The sequence below is a fragment of the Balaenoptera ricei genome, chromosome 5 (genome assembly GCF_028023285.1).
Source record: "Balaenoptera ricei isolate mBalRic1 chromosome 5, mBalRic1.hap2, whole genome shotgun sequence".
Taxonomy (NCBI): domain Eukaryota; kingdom Metazoa; phylum Chordata; class Mammalia; order Artiodactyla; family Balaenopteridae; genus Balaenoptera; species Balaenoptera ricei.
In genome coordinates, this window is record NC_082643.1 from 90,270,212 (window position 1) to 90,287,842 (window position 17,631).

Here is a 17,631-nt window from a genome sequence, read left to right on the forward strand (position 1 = left end):
TGTATTTCAAACACAATCTTAAAACATGAATATGCTGATACTGTCCTACTCTGAAGCTTTATTTTTTAAAAAATATTCACCAGAAACTCTGTGATCATCTTCAATATATCTGTAAAGCAAATCTCTGCTGTTATAAGGACACTGGAATAGGCAGAGGCACTAATCCAAGAAAAATAAAATTTTAAATATTATCAAAATCCTCACAAAAACAGAAGTTCTAACATTCGGCTACCTTAAATATTTGTGACATATCTAATTTAAGGTTAATTTTTTTTTTGCAACATTAAACTTTTATATTTACCTTCTGAAGTAAAGAAGCACCTGGTATATGAAAAAGTCCTAAGATATAAGGAATGGGAAAATGAAGTGGGTGGATTTTAGTATGTATCATCAGTTTTTTTGTACTTTTTTAATTGCATGGGTCATTTTCATCAATGCAAAGAAAGTAAATTCCTTCACAACTAGGAAATATTATAAATTTCTTACCTATGAGCCTTTAAATATTTACGAGGGCAAGCAAGAAAACACACACACACACACACACACCCCAAATAACACAACAAAAAACAAAAACAAGGTTTCATAGCTAACTGTTTCCTACTGTCAGAGAGAAAACTACTGAGCTAACAATCCTGTTTTAGGTATCTGAAGTCTTCTCTGGCTGAGGTCAGTTTGGCAATACAGATTTATAAGGCTGAGTGCCATACAGTTTCCCAGTTGATCATTACCAGAACTTAGGTCTGCAATGCAGTATATATACATACCCTCAAAACAAGAGTTTTACAGAACTATATCATATGATCCATTCATGACATTTCCTATTCTGTTCTTTTCTGCTTCATATAATTTGCAGGGTGGGGGGGGAGTAGGGGAGGGCAGAAACTTATTAAACTGACTCCAGAATGGGCTACCACTGGCAGTTTGAAAACCACTGGTCTATGAGTTGAATAACACATTAACAGAATGCATGCCAAGGGGCAGTTTACTAGATTACTCTACTTGATAAAATATCCTTAGTTAATATCACTCAACAGCTGCTGCTATTATGTTCCCCTTTTCTCCCTGCTCCTTAGATATTCCCCTGAAATAAACTTCACTTCAAATGCAAAGCATGGTAGGGAGATCCTTGAAGATGATATAGAGAGTATGTCATACCATTAGAAGCCACAGACTGGAACCTATCCTGGTCACTTTTTCTCAGCAAGGAAAAACAATATAAACCTAATACCACATCTCAGGGACATCTGTGACTATGGGAGGCATACACTTAGTGGAACCAAAACGATCCAAGCAACATACACATAAATGTGCATGTATCTTGTTTATTTCAGCTTTTTTAAAAAAATGAAACAAGTTTTTTTAAAAAATGCTCTTTCCTACATTCACTGCACTGATTTTATTCTCTATTACAATACATGTCTTAATGCTGATCGTAACCCCCACTATATCGAGTTCTTAACCAACTAAATCGTGTTCTTGACCCACTAATGAATGGGTTGAAACCTGCAATTTGAAAAACACAGCTTTAGAGGGCACACAAATCGACCTAGCAGGATAAGAGGACCAGAGATAAATTACCAGTCTCTAGGGGCCACCTTCTTTCACTGATGAGAAAAAGCTCAAAGAATTGAAAACATTAGAGTGATTGTTTATTTAACTCTAGGAAGATCATAGAAGAAAGTATAAGATTCAGGAAAAGAAATAATGTAATAGCATCTCACCCCACAAAAAAGAGGTTCCTGATCTGGCATTTAATAATCATCATTGGGCTTCCCTGGTGGCGCGGTGGTTGGGAATCCACCTGCCAATGCAAGGGACATGGGTTCGAGCCCTGGTCCGGGAAGATCCCACATGCTGCGGAGCAACTAAGCCTGTGCGCCACAACTACTGAGCCTGTGCTCTAGAGCCCGCGAGCCACAACTACTGAAGCCCACGCGCTTAGAGCCCGTGCTCTGCAACGAGAAGCCACCTCAATGAGAAGCCCGCACACCACAATGAAGTGTCACTCGCCGCAACTAGAGAAAGCCCGCGGGCAGCAACAAAGACCTAACGCAGCCAAAAATAAATAAAATAAAATAAATTTAAAATAAAAATTAAAAAATAAATCATCATCATCACTGTTAATCTAACACTGGCTTCTTGCATGCTCAATCCTACACTGAATGTGTATGGAATTTATTTACATATATGTGTGTGTGTATATATACATACATATACACACACATATATAATGCAATATATAATTACGGTATTATATTTTTAATACACAAGTTTATTTTTTTTCCAGATCATTCTTTCAACCTGTCAAAACAAAAAAAGTAGTGCCAGATTTGAAACACAGATCAGTTGGCCACAGAATCTAAGCTCTTAACCACTAAGTTATAAACTCTTCCAAAGAGAAAGGAGTTCCCAAATCTGGCTGTGCATCAAGAATCCTCTGTGGCATTAAAACAAAACAAACAGATGCCCAAGTACTACCCTAAAAAGAGATTTTTTTTTTTTAAGTTGAAGTGGCAAATATTATGGAGAAATATATTTTGTAAACAATGTATCAAATACCAATGCATCTCCAAGCAAAGAAAAGATCTTTTTGGAGAGCAGACACTGTTATATTGGACATAAAATACCTGGTTGACCTTGGTTAATAGGCAGCTGACTTCACCTCGAAACTTGATTCACTGTCATTATAGACCAGAATTTAATAAAAAGCAGTTTTGTCTTAGGTTTAATAACTAAATTCCATTAATAATTTAACTGCTGACACATCAAAAGGATCTTAACATAAGGTAGACTAAATGATAAAAATTACAGGCCGCAGCAACGTATTTCTATTACATTTATATATCCATGATTTAAACATCTATCTTCCCAACATATTTTCCTTCATTACCTAAAAGATAAAGAATTTTGAACCCGATGTAACATTATGAACTCAACATTCTAGTGGTTGATTCACTTCCACTACCCCAAGAAAACATTCAGTAGCAAGCAAACAGTACAAAATTAGGAGGTTTCCAAGGTTTCCAATCATTAAGAAATGGTTTTGACTACATCACTCAAATAAAATGTTATGAACATAAAAACCTTAAAGATTTTTGATGGTTAAGTGGGTAATATGAAGCCTAGAATTACCACTACTAGCAACCACAAGTAACAGTGGGACTACATACCACAAACACATGAAAGATTAACTGTATACATATGGTGGTGAAGAGACAACAATCACAGTATTAGTAAAGAATCACTCATTTTCCTCTCAGTAAAAATTCTTTGTAAAAGACAAAAACAAGCACAAACTATAAATGGTCCAAGTAAAAATTATTTCGTTTGGTCAAATTAATACTCCAACTGAAGAACTGTATCCAATTATTTCCTGTTCAGGCTACCATGAAATGACAGCACTACAGAGAAACTAGTCTATGATGTAAACCAGAAAGATAATTACAGACTAACATATGAATAATCCCTAAACTATTTCGTGAAAGAAACTATAGCCCATTACTATTAAAATCTAGCAAAAATATCTACCCTAGTGCCTCCTATAACCATATCTCAAAAAGGGGGGGGGGAAAATCACTCAACAAGCTTGTGATACATGTTTTTTTTACAACACAAAATACTTTTGCCATAAATCCATAACCACATCTGCAATCTAAATATTAAAATATCTTAAAATATGCAATAATTAAATATAGAACCATGAGTGTTCACTCTACGCATGACCTTGGGGCCACTGGAAGATTTCTAAAGCATACCTTTTAATCCACGCCATGGTACTTCAAGAACATGTTAAGGTAAGCCACAGGCTGGAACACTTCGATGCACCTCAAAACACCTCAGCCAGTGTATCTGTATCATTCTCCTTTCCTTTTGAGATCATAATGGTTCCGAAGAACTATAATGCTTCCATTTGAATGATAGTTTCATAATTTCAATGACTTAAAAACAAAAACAAAAAATAAGGACTTAAGTGTTGGTATGTTAAGCCACTAGTGAGTGCGCTGTGTTAACTGCTGCCACAGCTAAGAAAAACAAAGCAGCTACTGCTACTACCACGTAACACTGTCATTTTTAATATGACCCTCATGTGAATGAGGAGGAGTACATGCTTAGTGGTCAGAGTGACAGCCCTTGCTTTATAGAGATCTATCCAAAGCCCACAAATCTCTTTACCCCCAACTGATTCTTCAGTTTTCTTCTCAAGGAATGAAAACAACCTAAAAGACAGGTCTGAATACTTGGTAGGTGCCAGGTTCACCTCTGACCAACTATTCTATTCTTTGTTGAATGAGAGCTGGAAACCACCCACACACCTGCATAAAAGGGAACTCATTAATAGACACAACAGGGATTCCTTCAAACAATGCCCCTTCTGGTGTTAATATTACTGAATCATTTTAATTCCATGGAAGTCATTAAACTGTAAAAAGTTAGTTTCTAAAGCTTACTTCTATGAAGAGCATGCAGATAAATGAACAGATCCAAGGCTAACTATCAGGTTTTCGTGCTTCTCTCTGATTGCCTTGACAGCTTACCTGATTCCTCCTTCCTCCTCACCCCACTCCACCTTTCTTACATAAAAACATTAAAAACACTTCATTATTTAAATGATACAGTAAGAAGTCTATGTATCACATTTTAAGTCTAAGAATTCACTCTACTTCTGCTTCAAGTTTGGCACTCTATAGTCACAAGAACAAACGAATACTCAACCTACACAAAGGAAGTAAAACTGATAAATTATCAGTAATACACATACATTTATATCATAAAGCAGTTAACATTACTTTAGGATGACTTGATAGGAAACTTTTAATAAAAGCAAGCAATAAAAGGGGCTTCCAAGGAAAGAAAGTAGCTGGGAGAGGTTTGTTATACTTTGGGTTTGTGGGACAGCTCGTGCAAAGGTTAATAGACAAGGAATGGAAGACGACAAAGTTTCCCAGCTAGAGCTAAAAAGTACGTGCTAAAGAGAAAGAGAAATTATTCCCTGTTTGAAAGGGTAGATTCAACTGATGAAAACTTTTTAGGTCCACTATCAGAAAAATTACATATTCCTGAGATTTAGATTTATTGCAGGTTGTAGGGAATACAGATTACAAAATGTAGGTCACTCTTCAGAAAGCTGGTAATGGTGGCATAATTGAATACAAGAAAGAATTCTACCAGGGTAGGTGGGAAAATACTAAGGAAGAACAGAAACAAGGGCCCTGGTCCAATGAAATCACTGTAGCCACAACCATCTTTAAAACTGATCATTTTACTGCTTTAGTGCAACCCCCGACCCTTCCCCCTCCAGCTTAAAACCTTTCAAAGGCTCTATATATGCTACAACCTCCTGGAAGGAAACCCACATTGTTTCCTACACTCTGTTCCTCCAAATAAACTCTGGACTATCAGGTTAATGTTCCTGAAGTACAGTTCCTCCCTTGCACATAAAGAATGATGTTAATCACTGGGAAACAAGGCAAGATATAAATACATTAGATAATAAAGGAAAGAATAAAAGCCTAGGTCTGTAACACTTACTCATTATCTCATTTAATTTTTCATAACGCCATTTTACAGAGGAGAAAACTGACACTCTGTGGTCAAGTGACTGACCAAAGAAAACACGCAATATGAGAAAAGAACTAGGACTTCAATCTAGACCCTCTAGCTGGAATTTCAACACTTGTTCTATGGAACATTTTTGTAAAATATTGCTGGAGGAAGGGGGTGGTACTGGGGCTAACATTTGTTAACAATATGCCAAGAATCATGCTAGGGACTTAATGGTATTTTATTTTATCCTGATTTACCACTCATAAGACTGACTAGTTGCCTCCTTTTACAGGTGAGGAGATTGAGGCTCATGGACATTTAAGCATTAATCTGTTCAACATAATGCATCTGAGACTGAAAGAGGTTGGTCAGATATTCCCTTTCATACGTCCAACTCTAAAATTCACATTCATGTTGCTATGCCAATCTATCTCCCAGAAGCAATCAGAAGAAATCAAGTCCAAACTTAAGTTTTATTTTTCAACCTGGCTGATCTAGCAATAATCTAATTTTATAAATACTGTTTACTCAAAATGTAGTCAGTATATATAAACAGATTTTTTAGCTATGGTTTAACAAGAGACTATATGCACATTCAATAAAGCCACTAAGAAGGTTTAATATCATATTTAATAACTCAAATCAGAAAGTTCATTTGATTCCTACAAATGAGATCCAGTTTTTTCATGACGTTATGCACTTGAAGATCTTTTAAAGTTGACTTGTAAATCATGGTAGTTACCAATATAAATTTTTGTTGCCAAAACAAAAATAAGCATAAAAGTTACTTTCCTTAAGAGGGTGCAATACCATGTTTCCCCATGGACTGCTACCAGTCTTAGCCTCATAGGAAGCAAACCATTTATTAGGTGAGGGAGGTGAGGCCATTCAGTCAGATTATCAGTAATTAAAAAAAAGAGAGAGAGAGAGAGTAGATGGTCAGCTCTCTACAATGCTTCAAACCATGATTAAACTAAGAGTAACAAAAAGCACTGGAAAAATTCCCCAAATTAAGGACAGGAAACTCCTAAGTAACTTCAAATTTGAATAGAAACCAGCACTCACGTTGCATTCCAAAACTGCCTGCAGAAGTGATCAACAGAACTACTACACCAGTGTTTTCGGTAACAAGTTAGATGACCCAAAGAAACCATTTTTTAAATTGCTGAAACAAAATTTTGCAGAATTACCATATTTAAGGGTTCAAAACTGTTACAGGAAGAAATTAAATAGTTATTTAACAAATCTTCATCAGGGACTTCCCTGGTGGCGCAGTGGTTAAGAATCCGCTTGACAATGCAGGGGACATGGGGTTTGATCCCTGGTCTGGGAAGATCCCACATGCTGCGGAGCAACTAAGCCCGTGCACCACACTACTGAGCCTGAGTGCCAGAGCCCGCGAGCCACAACTACTGAGCCCACGCGCCACAACTACTGAAGCCCCGTGCCTACAGCCCGTGCTCCGCCACAAGAGAAGCCACCGCAAAGAGAAGCCAAAGTGCCGAAACGAAGAGTAGCCCCTGCTCGCTGCAACTAGAGAAAGCCCATGCGCAGCAACAAAGACCCAATGCAGCCAAAAATAAAACCCAGAAATTCTGATGCCCAACTATATACCTTTTTTTTAATAAATTTATTTATTTTTTATTTACTTATTTTTGGCTGCGTTGGGTCTTCATTGCTGCACACGGGCTTTCTCTAGTTGCGGCGAGCAGGGGCTACTCTTCGTTGCGGTTTGCAGGCTTCTCATTGAGGTGGCTTCTCTTATTGTGCAGCATGGGCTCTAGGCGCACGGGCTTCAGAAGTAGTTGTGGTCCTGGGCTCTGTAGTTGTGGCTCGCGGGCTTTTGAGCGCAGGCTCAGCAGTTGTGGTGCAAGGGCTTAGTTGCTCCGCAGCATGCTGGATCTTCCCGGACCAGGTCTGGAACCCGTGTCCCCTGCATTGGCAGGCGGAGTCTTAACCACTGTGCCACCAGGGCAGTCCCCCAACTACATACCTTTAATTGCAAAATTAATGTGTATTAAAACCCTATGCAATTGTCTACAAAACATTTCACTTCTTTTGGAAGAGACAGAAATACATTTTCATGACAGTTGTTACGGCCTCCTTTACTATGCTGTGTCCAAAGGGGGTAGCTTTTGTCTTTCATCTCTGTAAAACTATTATCTAACCACCAAAGCCTGGAACACAATTGGCACTAATGATTTAAGCATGTGAAAATGTTATAAACCCCATTTGGGACACACAATCGACAGCTAAATACAGAACGTTCATGATGGAGTGCTTGTCTCATGTGCTCTAAAATATATTAGGCACACAAATATTCCAGTGATTTGAAGAAATTATTTAGAAATGGCTTATACATGCTGCAACAATATCAAGGACAACAGAGACTTTGAAAGAAGATGATTTAGCATGGACACCATTTTTTGACTACTGAATTTTGTTTGCTTTGTTTTTGACTACTGAATTTATAATACACAATGATTATGAAGGTATAAGATCAGCACTACCGCTAAAACATAAGCTTCAGGAATGTAATTAGAAACAAATGTCAGTAACTTCAAACTTCTATGCTTTTATAAACAGCCTCACATAGTAAGCTGAAATGACAATAATGAATGCATTCCGAGGCTCACTGCAATACTACCAAGCAAGGACTGGGAATTTCCAACAACACAGGAATAATTAAATCATGGCACATCCATATGATGGCAATAAGTCAGTAATGTTGAAATTTATAACATGGTAATATTCTAATTATAAACATGGTTAGTTAACTATATATAGTGTTGGGACTTCCCTGGTGGTCCAGTGGTTAAGACTCCGCGCTCCCAATGCAAGGGGCCCAGGTCCGACCCCAGATCAGGGAACTAGATCCCGCATGCCGCAACTAAAAGATCTCACATGTGGCAATGAAGATCCCACGTGCGGAGACTAAAACCTGGCACAGCCAGATAGATTAGATAGATAGATAGATAGATAGATAGATAGATAAACAGGTAGATAAATGGTGTTTTCTCACATTACACGTTGTGTGTGTGTGTGTATATATAAAGTATAGAAAATTATAAATATATTTATAAATATAAATATGTTAAGTTCCATGAGATCAAGAACCATTTCAAATGTATTGCCAGCATTTATCACGACTTCACAGAGCCAGCAGTAAAGCTTGGTGGTTAGAACAATGGACTCTGAATGGGCTTGGGTTTGAATCCCAGATCCATAACTTACCAATATATAACTCTGAGCAAGTTAATTAATCACTAGGTAACTTAGTTTCTCCTTTTGAAAAATTGGGATAAAAATTTCATGTAATAGGAGAAAAAGTGATCTAATATATGTAAATCGCTTAGAACAGTATCTGGCACACAGTGATGACTCAATGAATGGGGGTGGGAGGGGGGTAGGGAGGAGAAACAGTGGATTCTCAAACATCCAAGTAAATGAATAGACATTATTTTTAAAACATACACAGAAATGTTAGTAGGTATATGCAAACATTAAACAGCGTTTTTCAAACTTTGCTAACCGCAACTAAAAGTAGGTTTTAACATAACAGCCACACACACATTCAGGTAGATAAAATCTATTCTATTTTATATCATGAATTTACTTAAAATGCTGGTTGTAACCCAATAAATGGATTTCACAATTAGTGAATCACTTTCTAAATGATGGACTCACAAATAATTTCTCCTTTATTTTTATCCTGCAACTTTACTTTTCTCAACAAGGAGCAAGAAAAATTCACTATTATATCAAGAATCTAAGGTCAGAAAATACTCCAGGTTGGGGAAAGGTGCGGGGGAGGGATAAATTAGGAGTTCAGGATTAACATATACACACTACTATATATACAATAGATAACCAACAAAGACCTACTGTATAGAACAAGGAACTCTGCTCAATGTTACGTGGCAGCCTGGATGGGAGGGGAGTCTGGGAGGGAATGGATACGTGTATATATATGGCTGAGTCATTTTGCTGTGCACCTGAAACTATCACAACATTACTAATTGGCTATATTCCAATATAAAATAAAAGTAAAATAAATAAATAAGTAAAAATAAAATGAAAAAAAAAAAAAAGAATCTAAGGTCAGAAAATACTCCAGACTGGAGAAAGGTGGAGGGGAGGGATACATCAGAAGTTTGGGATTAACATATACACACTACTATGTATACAGTAGATAACCAACAAGGACCTGCTGTATAGCACAGGGAACTCTACTCAATACTCTGTAATAATCTAAATGGGAAAAGAATCTGAAAAAGAATAGATACATGTATATGTATAACTGACCCACTTTGCTGTACACCTGAAACTAACACAACATTGTAAATCAACTATATTCCCGTATAAAATAAAAATTTTAAAAAAACTCCAGAAAAATCTTTAATCTGTTATATATTTTTAATTTTGTTTTATAGTCTTCCAAATTTTATTATTTACTTTTTTTTTAAATTTATTTATTTTATTTATTTATTTTTGGCTGCGTTGGGTCCTCGCTGCTGCATGCGGGCTTTCTCTAGTTATGGTGAGCAGGAGCTACTCTTCATTGCGGTGCACGGGCTTCTCATTGCGGTGGCTTCTCTTGTTGCCAAGCACGGGCTCTAGGCACGCGGGCTCAGTAGTTGTGGCTCATGGGCTCTAGAGCACAGGCTCAGTAGTTGGGGCGCACAGGCTTAGTTGCTCCGCGGCATGTGGGATCTTCCCGGACCAGGGCTCGAACCCGTGTCCCCTGCACTGGCAGGCGGATTCCTAACCACTGCGCCACCAGGGAAGCCCTTGTTTACTCTTAAACCGCCAGAAATCTCAATAGAAAACTTTAAAAGATCATCAAAAGGTGATACAGATATTTGCCCGCTTTTAAAATACACCTAGGTAGACTTACTCTTGAAGTTCTGATAAAGGGAGAACGCAATATTAAGAGGTATGAAAGAAAAAAGGTTGCTGGGTTTGGTTTAATTGGACAACTGCAACAGGATCCTTCCTGATCCAGCTTCTGGTCTCCCCCTAGCCATACAAATAAAACATATGTTCTGGCCACACTGGAAGTTTGTACATTTCTCAGAGGACACCATGGTGTTTCAGATCTCTGGACCTTCGCCCCACCCTCCCACATCCACAAACTGCAGGAGCAGCGGGTAAAACAGAATTTAACGTCACATGATATTGTTTAAAAGGAGAATATAAGAATAAAGGAGGGAAAAAATGAAATAGGTGAGACTAGGAATGAAAAACAAAATTTTTTAATGTTTTTGGTGCCTGCAATAGATGACATTCTACATGCTGAGCTAAGTTAGTGTTTTTCCATAAATTCTCACAGGCTTATTATATGTAAGATATTTTTAAGAAGAAAAATACTAAATACTGAATTGATGAAGCAACGTATTTTTAATTAGATACCATAATTTAGGGAATGTGTTCTACAGACACTTTAATTTTAAATGAATTTTGTCAATGAAGTACTTGGAAACAGTCTTGTTAAATAATGGCAGAAAATTAACCATTGCTATTACCTAAAGTATGAAAATCACATATTCTAGGTATTTCAATTCTAAACTTGTTTTTGCCAGTGCTAATAAAGGTTTCAAATCTGGTTTAAGGGCTTCCCTGGTGGCGCAGTGGTTAAGAATCCACCTGTCAATGCAGGGGACACGGGTTCGAGCCCTGGCCCAGGAAGATCCCACATGCCGCGGAGCAACTAAGCCCGTGCACCACAACTACCGAGCCTGCGCTCTAGAGCCCATGAACCACAACTACTGAAGCCCGCGCGCCTAGAGCCTGTGTTCTGCAACAAGAGAACCCACCGCAATGAGAAGCCCGCGCACCGCAACAAAGAGTAGCCCCCGCTCTCAGCAACTAGAGAAAATCCGCGTGCAAGCAAAGACCCAATGCAGCCAAAAATTAAATAAATGAATTAATTAATTAATTAAAAAAAAATCTGGTATGAGTAACTTTCAAAGAATCTTTCTGAGACTCATAAACTATTCTGATTGCACCGTAATAGTAAAGCTGTAACTCCTTTTCCAACTAAACACTGGGGGCAAGGGGAAGTCAAGCACCTAAGAGACTAAACTGAAGATCAATGAGACCCACTAACTAAAAGACGCTTGACATCTAACAATTCTGGAAGATGGAATATTCAGCTAATTTTATTTTTGAGGAACTCCCAACTGGGGAAGCTCTTTTCTCAAAATGTATATCCTAAAATTTTCAGTAACAGCGTTAAAGAAACTATCAAAGTGCCTGGTGCTGCTGCTGCTCTTAAAGTGGCAAACATCCAGGGTGTCAACTGGCATATGCCTGAATTTTTTGCTAGAATTCTAGATGACACAGTATGGACAGGTATAATTTAAATATAAATACACACATGCATACACACACACATATACACACAAACACACACCAACTATCCTTTTTCAAATAGATTAGTGTTAGCAACTTGACCAAAGCTAGGAGGGTGGGGAACGTGGAAAGGGCGATGGAAGAACTACACGGTTCAAAAGTGCCAAGTAAAGGATGTTAAGAAGGGAAAAGTAGTAATACAGTAAATCAGCTCATAAAAACTATTATACATTTATTCAAAACAAGCAAATCAACAGAAGCTTCTTTCCTTTCTAGGATTTGAGAGGAAACTAAGGAAGAAATGCTAAAGAGTCTGAATCAAATTTACCTCTACTTTCTTTTTTATGTATATATTTATAGAAATGGTTATGAGTGAATTCAGTTTCTCCATATCATTTTCTTTCTCCTTTGGTTTCAATGCTTAGGTTTCTTTTTGTTTAAAATAAAACGTAACTTTTGGTGGCTTGAAAAATTGTGTGGTCATGAGTATAAAGAATGTGCTGATCAAGTTCTGGGCTTGGGAGTCAGGCGTCATAGGTTAGAAATGCACTGGATATGTAACTTCTGACCAGTCACAACTTCTCTGTAGATAATAAGAGAATAATAAACTACAATATTAATGCTTAAATACTGCTTAAATGTGAAAGTACCTAGAACACTGCCCACCAGGCATAAATATTTACTGACTTTGAAGACACAATCTGATAATCAGTTACTGCTAATGTCACAATTCTAAAGCCAAAATAAAACATTTTCCTAAAAATTTTTTAATTTAATGTTCAAGAAATACTTATGTTTAAGTTTTAAATTTTTCACACTTATGTTTATTTCAATTATGTGGATGATGATCCAATCTGTAGCTCTTAATTCATGCCTTCAAGCATTCTCCTTTCTCTTGACAAATTCATTAGTTCAACAAATATTTGAACATCTACAATGTGTCAGCCCTTTTTTAAGTACTAAGGATACCTCACTGTACAGATAAGACCAAAACCCTTGGCAGCACAGTTTACAGTGTAACTATAATGTCAGATAGTGGTAAATGCTACGGAGAGAAACAGAGAAGGAAAGGATAAGGAAGACAGGAGGTGAGGTGCGATTTTAAATAAGCCCTCAGTGAGGTAATATTCGAGCAAAGATCTGAAGGAGGTGATGAAAGGAGGAAGATGTCATGCAAAGGGAACAAACAACAGGTCCAAGAGCCCTAATGCAGGGGTGTTTCAGCGAGGAACAGAGACTACAGGAGAGGCGTATCAGGAGACGAGAGGTTATGTGAGTTTGTGTGAGTACGGGTGGCGGTGTGCATGTTCAAGGGACACCACAGATCACAAAGGTCTTGAGCTTTTTACTCCAAATTTTGAGTCAAGGAAGATCAAGATCTAAGAAGAGGAAGATCAGCATGAATTTGGCTGCTGAGCAGAGAAAGAGAAAAGGCATTAAGGGAAAAAGCAGTAGAGACCAGTTAAGAGGCTATGGTGACTATGTAAGTTAAAGATGACAAAGACTCACACAGGGTGGAAGCAGTGGGAAGTGTCACAGGTGATGAAACTATGGGCATATTTTAAAGACAAAACTAACAACATCTGATGACACTCTGGATCGTGGAGTTGAAGAAAAAAGAGGAAGAGAGCAATGGTGACTCCAAGGTTTCTAGCCTAAGCAACCCAAAGGATAAAGTTACTTAATGAGATGGGGAAAATTTAAGGAGAAGATCTGGGGCGGGGAAGGTTCATTTCTTTAATTTTGTATCTATATGAGATCATGGTTGTTCACCAAACTTATTGTGATGTATGTAAGCTATCATTATGCTATACACCATAAACATACAATGCTGTATGTCAATTATATCTCAATAAAACTGGAAGAAAAAATACATTAGGAAAAAAAGAGGGGGTTTCAGTAGCTCAGTTTGGATATAATAAATTGGATATGCTCAGATATTCTAACAGAATTTATTACAGTTTATCAGAACTTTCTGCAAAGAGTAGGGAGATATGACAAATCAAGTTAGTCTATTTAGTTCTTGCTTGTAGTTGGAATTTTTAAAAAATGAGGTAAATGTACTATTTACTAAACAAATGTTCTAATACTCTTAGCATTTTAATTGTGCATCCTCTGCCATCTATATCTGTCAGTGTTAAATAAACGATAATGTGGTAAAAATATTTAAGAAAATCTCTAATTACAGAGACTAATTTAAGGGAAACAGTCCATATTCAAACACTGTACAGGTAAAATAATAAAGGCAATCTCAGATAAGAACAGGAACCTATTACCTGATGCTCTCTAGTCACCAAAATGCTTCTCAGTCTCAATCCCATAGATTAGAAACAATAAATTTAACAGACAACACATATGAAGTGCTTTCCACATGCTAAGCATCTCATTTAAATTACCAACTACCTTCTATTAGCTTACCTATTACAAAGAGGCTGAAAGAAATTAATAAAGCTAAAGAACCGTCCTATAACTTTAGCCCTACTAGAAAGAACTAGTTTAAAAGTCTCTAAGGACTTCTTTTGATCTGTTGCTTTAATTTTCCATCACCATTCTTCATCTAGATTTTGTGTTCTCTTCAGGCTTTTCAATTTTCCAATGCCAAATGATAGGAAAGGAACATGAAGGAAAATGATATATTAAAGAGTTCCAAAACATAACACATGTTCCTGAGATGGAACTGTGTTGAAATGTATTAACAGAAGTCACAGTTTCAGGCTGTGGGCCTAGAATTACAACTCTGCTTAATAGAAATGAACTGCAGAGAACTTGGAAAGTGAATATGTGTTTTCTAGGGAGTAATGAATAAAAAGAGAAAGGAACCTCTCTGATATACTTATTCTCACCTCACTGCTCTTAACTTCAATTAGAAAATTACTGCCACAAAGTATCAAGATTTTAGAGACACTTTCAAAATTAACAGGTAACACTTACTTGACAACTCATCCCTATTTTAGGATAACCTCATCACTTAACTTTTTTCATCAGACGCAGGGGCTGTTTTATTTCACCTATCTAATAGTTCAAGTTCTTCAAGCAGTTCTTCAGTCAACCAGACTAGAACATGTATTACAACACCATCTCTGTTTTGGGCACTTCAAAGTGTACATAATTTTGTACATTTTACTGAATCCGCACAATAATCCAATGATTATATTAAAAACCTCAAGTCTTCTAAGTCCAGTTAACTTTATACTATACCTCCATTGTGGTGTCTACCACTAGTAGGTTAAGCATTTTAGGTCATTTTTCCAAAAGCCATAATATATTTGAGTTGTACAAAGTATTTATATGATCTTCTGTAATCATCCTTGTGGCAGCAAACACTATTTTCGAACAGTGGGTCTCTGCAAGACTGTAGTGGTTTGCACAGTTTTATCAAACTCAATTTTATTATATGCAATCTCCAATAACAAACAAAAAACCCAAGATTCCCACCAAAAAAACAAAAACACAAAAACAAACAAAAAACTCAAACAAATGCAACCCAAATGTCCACCAGGAGATGGACAGATTTTTAAAATGTGGTACATGCATACAATGGAATACTATTCTACCTTAAAAAGGTAGGAAATTCTGACATGCTACAACATGGATGAACCTTGAAGACATTATGCTAAGTGAAATTAGCCAGTCACAAAAGGACAATACTGTATGACTCCACTCATGAGGTACCTAGAACAGTCAAATTCATAGAGATAGAAAGTAGAATGGCGGTTACCAAGGGCTCAGGGTAAGGGGGAATAGAGTTATTGTTTAATGAGTTCAGAGTTTCAGGTTAGGAAGGTGGAAAAAGTTCTGGAGATGGATGGTGGTGATAGTTGTACAACAACATGAATGCACCTAATACCACTGAACAGTGCAGTTAAAAACGGTTAAAATAATAAATCTTACGTTACATATATTTTGCTACAATAAAAAAACTGAACACACATCATGGAAATACATCAACAGCAGATAGTGAATTATCTTCTTCCTTATATTTTAATAAAGTTTCCCTTATTTTACCCCAAACCTATTTCTCATTCTAGTTTTGTTTTTGTAAATGGTGCCGCCTACCCACTCAGATAGCCACCACATTCAGTTTCTCTGTTCTCATCCTAAGCCACCAATCTTACAAACTGGTTTTAACTCTATACCACTGCTTGAATCTGATTCTTTAATTTTTAATGTCACGAACTTCATTACAGCATTTTATTACTATAACAGTCTCATAGCCAATTTCCCATCTCAAAAACCTAGCCTTCACAGTTACTGCTTTTGAAATAAAGCTCATGTGTAAAACCTTTCCAAAGGCTCCCATTGTCCATTCAAGTTTAAAGTTCTGAGCAACACAGTACAAATACTTCGCTATTTGATCCAACCTACCTTTCTAGACTTGTCCACAAGCCCCTCTTGCTTCCTATACTCTACACATCAGATTCTTTACTCCCTTTTGTCTCACCATATTTACTAGGCTGTCCTGCCTCCATGCTTTTTCTGACACTTCTCCATCTGTACAGAAATCCCTTCTTCTCAATTCCTATTGAAATCCAGTCATCAACTCTCACACACTGCTATACATACGGGTGTGAGTTAATATAAGGTTCTGGAGCTGGCAGTATCTATCAAAACTACAAATGTACATATCCCTGCAACCAGCAATTCCACTTCTAAGTGTATGTCCTACAAAAATACTCACGGATATGTGGCTACTACACAGAGTTGTTCCTAAAAGAGAAACACAGGTAGTTGTATGCCAAATGCAAACTGGCTAATAAATTCTGTTGCATCTGTATTATGGATATGGAATACTACACAGATTTTTTTAAAGAAAATTATTTTTTTTTGTGGGGGCAGGGGGGGTGACCGCGCCACGCAACTTGCAGCATCTTAGTTCCCCGACCAGGGGTGGAACCCAGGCCCGTGGCAGGGAAAGCATCAAGTCCTAACCACTGGACCACCAGGGAATTCCCAAGAAAAATAATTCTAAATGTATGCTAAGAACTCAAGAATGATTCACTTTTTAAAGTAAACATAATATATAATATACAAATACAATAATATGAGCCCATCTGCCCTCTAGAAAACCCAAAGTATGTGGAAAATTGTCTGGAAGAATATATCTCAAAATTTTAAAACTGGTTACCTCTGGGGAAAGAAGTAGAACTGGAGGCTTCTAAACTATCATAATAATGATACAAGAATATATTCCTGTATCAATTGCATAACATTTCAAACAGGCAGGAAGAGCTTATACAGACAATCTCTCTCACTCCTGATCTATTTGGCCTGATCTAGCTCCTACTCTATTTATCCAATGATACAGAACTTAACTGAATGGCACTGGCTACACAGAGCAGAAGCACAAGCAGCCTGTCTTGGCACAGATTTATCTTGGCTCAGGCTCCCTAATGACATTCACAGCTGCCAGTGACACACGCCTCAGGTCCAGGGAGAAAACAGCCACATTCTCACTCGGCCACTACTCAGGCTTACCCTTCGACTGACTTTGTTTTCCTCCACTTGAAGGAATGTTTACAAACTGAGCACTCATGGTTTTTTAATTAATTCATCTGTCTACTACAAGAACATCCTGACTGGGAGGGACAGAGGACGGAGAGTACCCAGGTATTCCTCTTTTTTTTTTTTTAACATCTTTATTGAAGTATAACTGCTTTACAATAGCGTGTTAGTTTCTGCTGTATAACAAAGTGAATCAGCTATACATATACATACATCCCCATATCTCCTCAC

The 17,631-nt window shown here is 37.3% G+C and overlaps 1 protein-coding gene across 2 annotated transcripts in view; it reads right to left on the reverse strand.

The window, feature by feature from the left end:
- LOC132366001 (recombining binding protein suppressor of hairless) overlaps positions 1–17,631 on the reverse strand; it is a 119,417-nt gene that overhangs the window by 73,641 nt on the left and 28,145 nt on the right. The window lies entirely within an intron of this gene.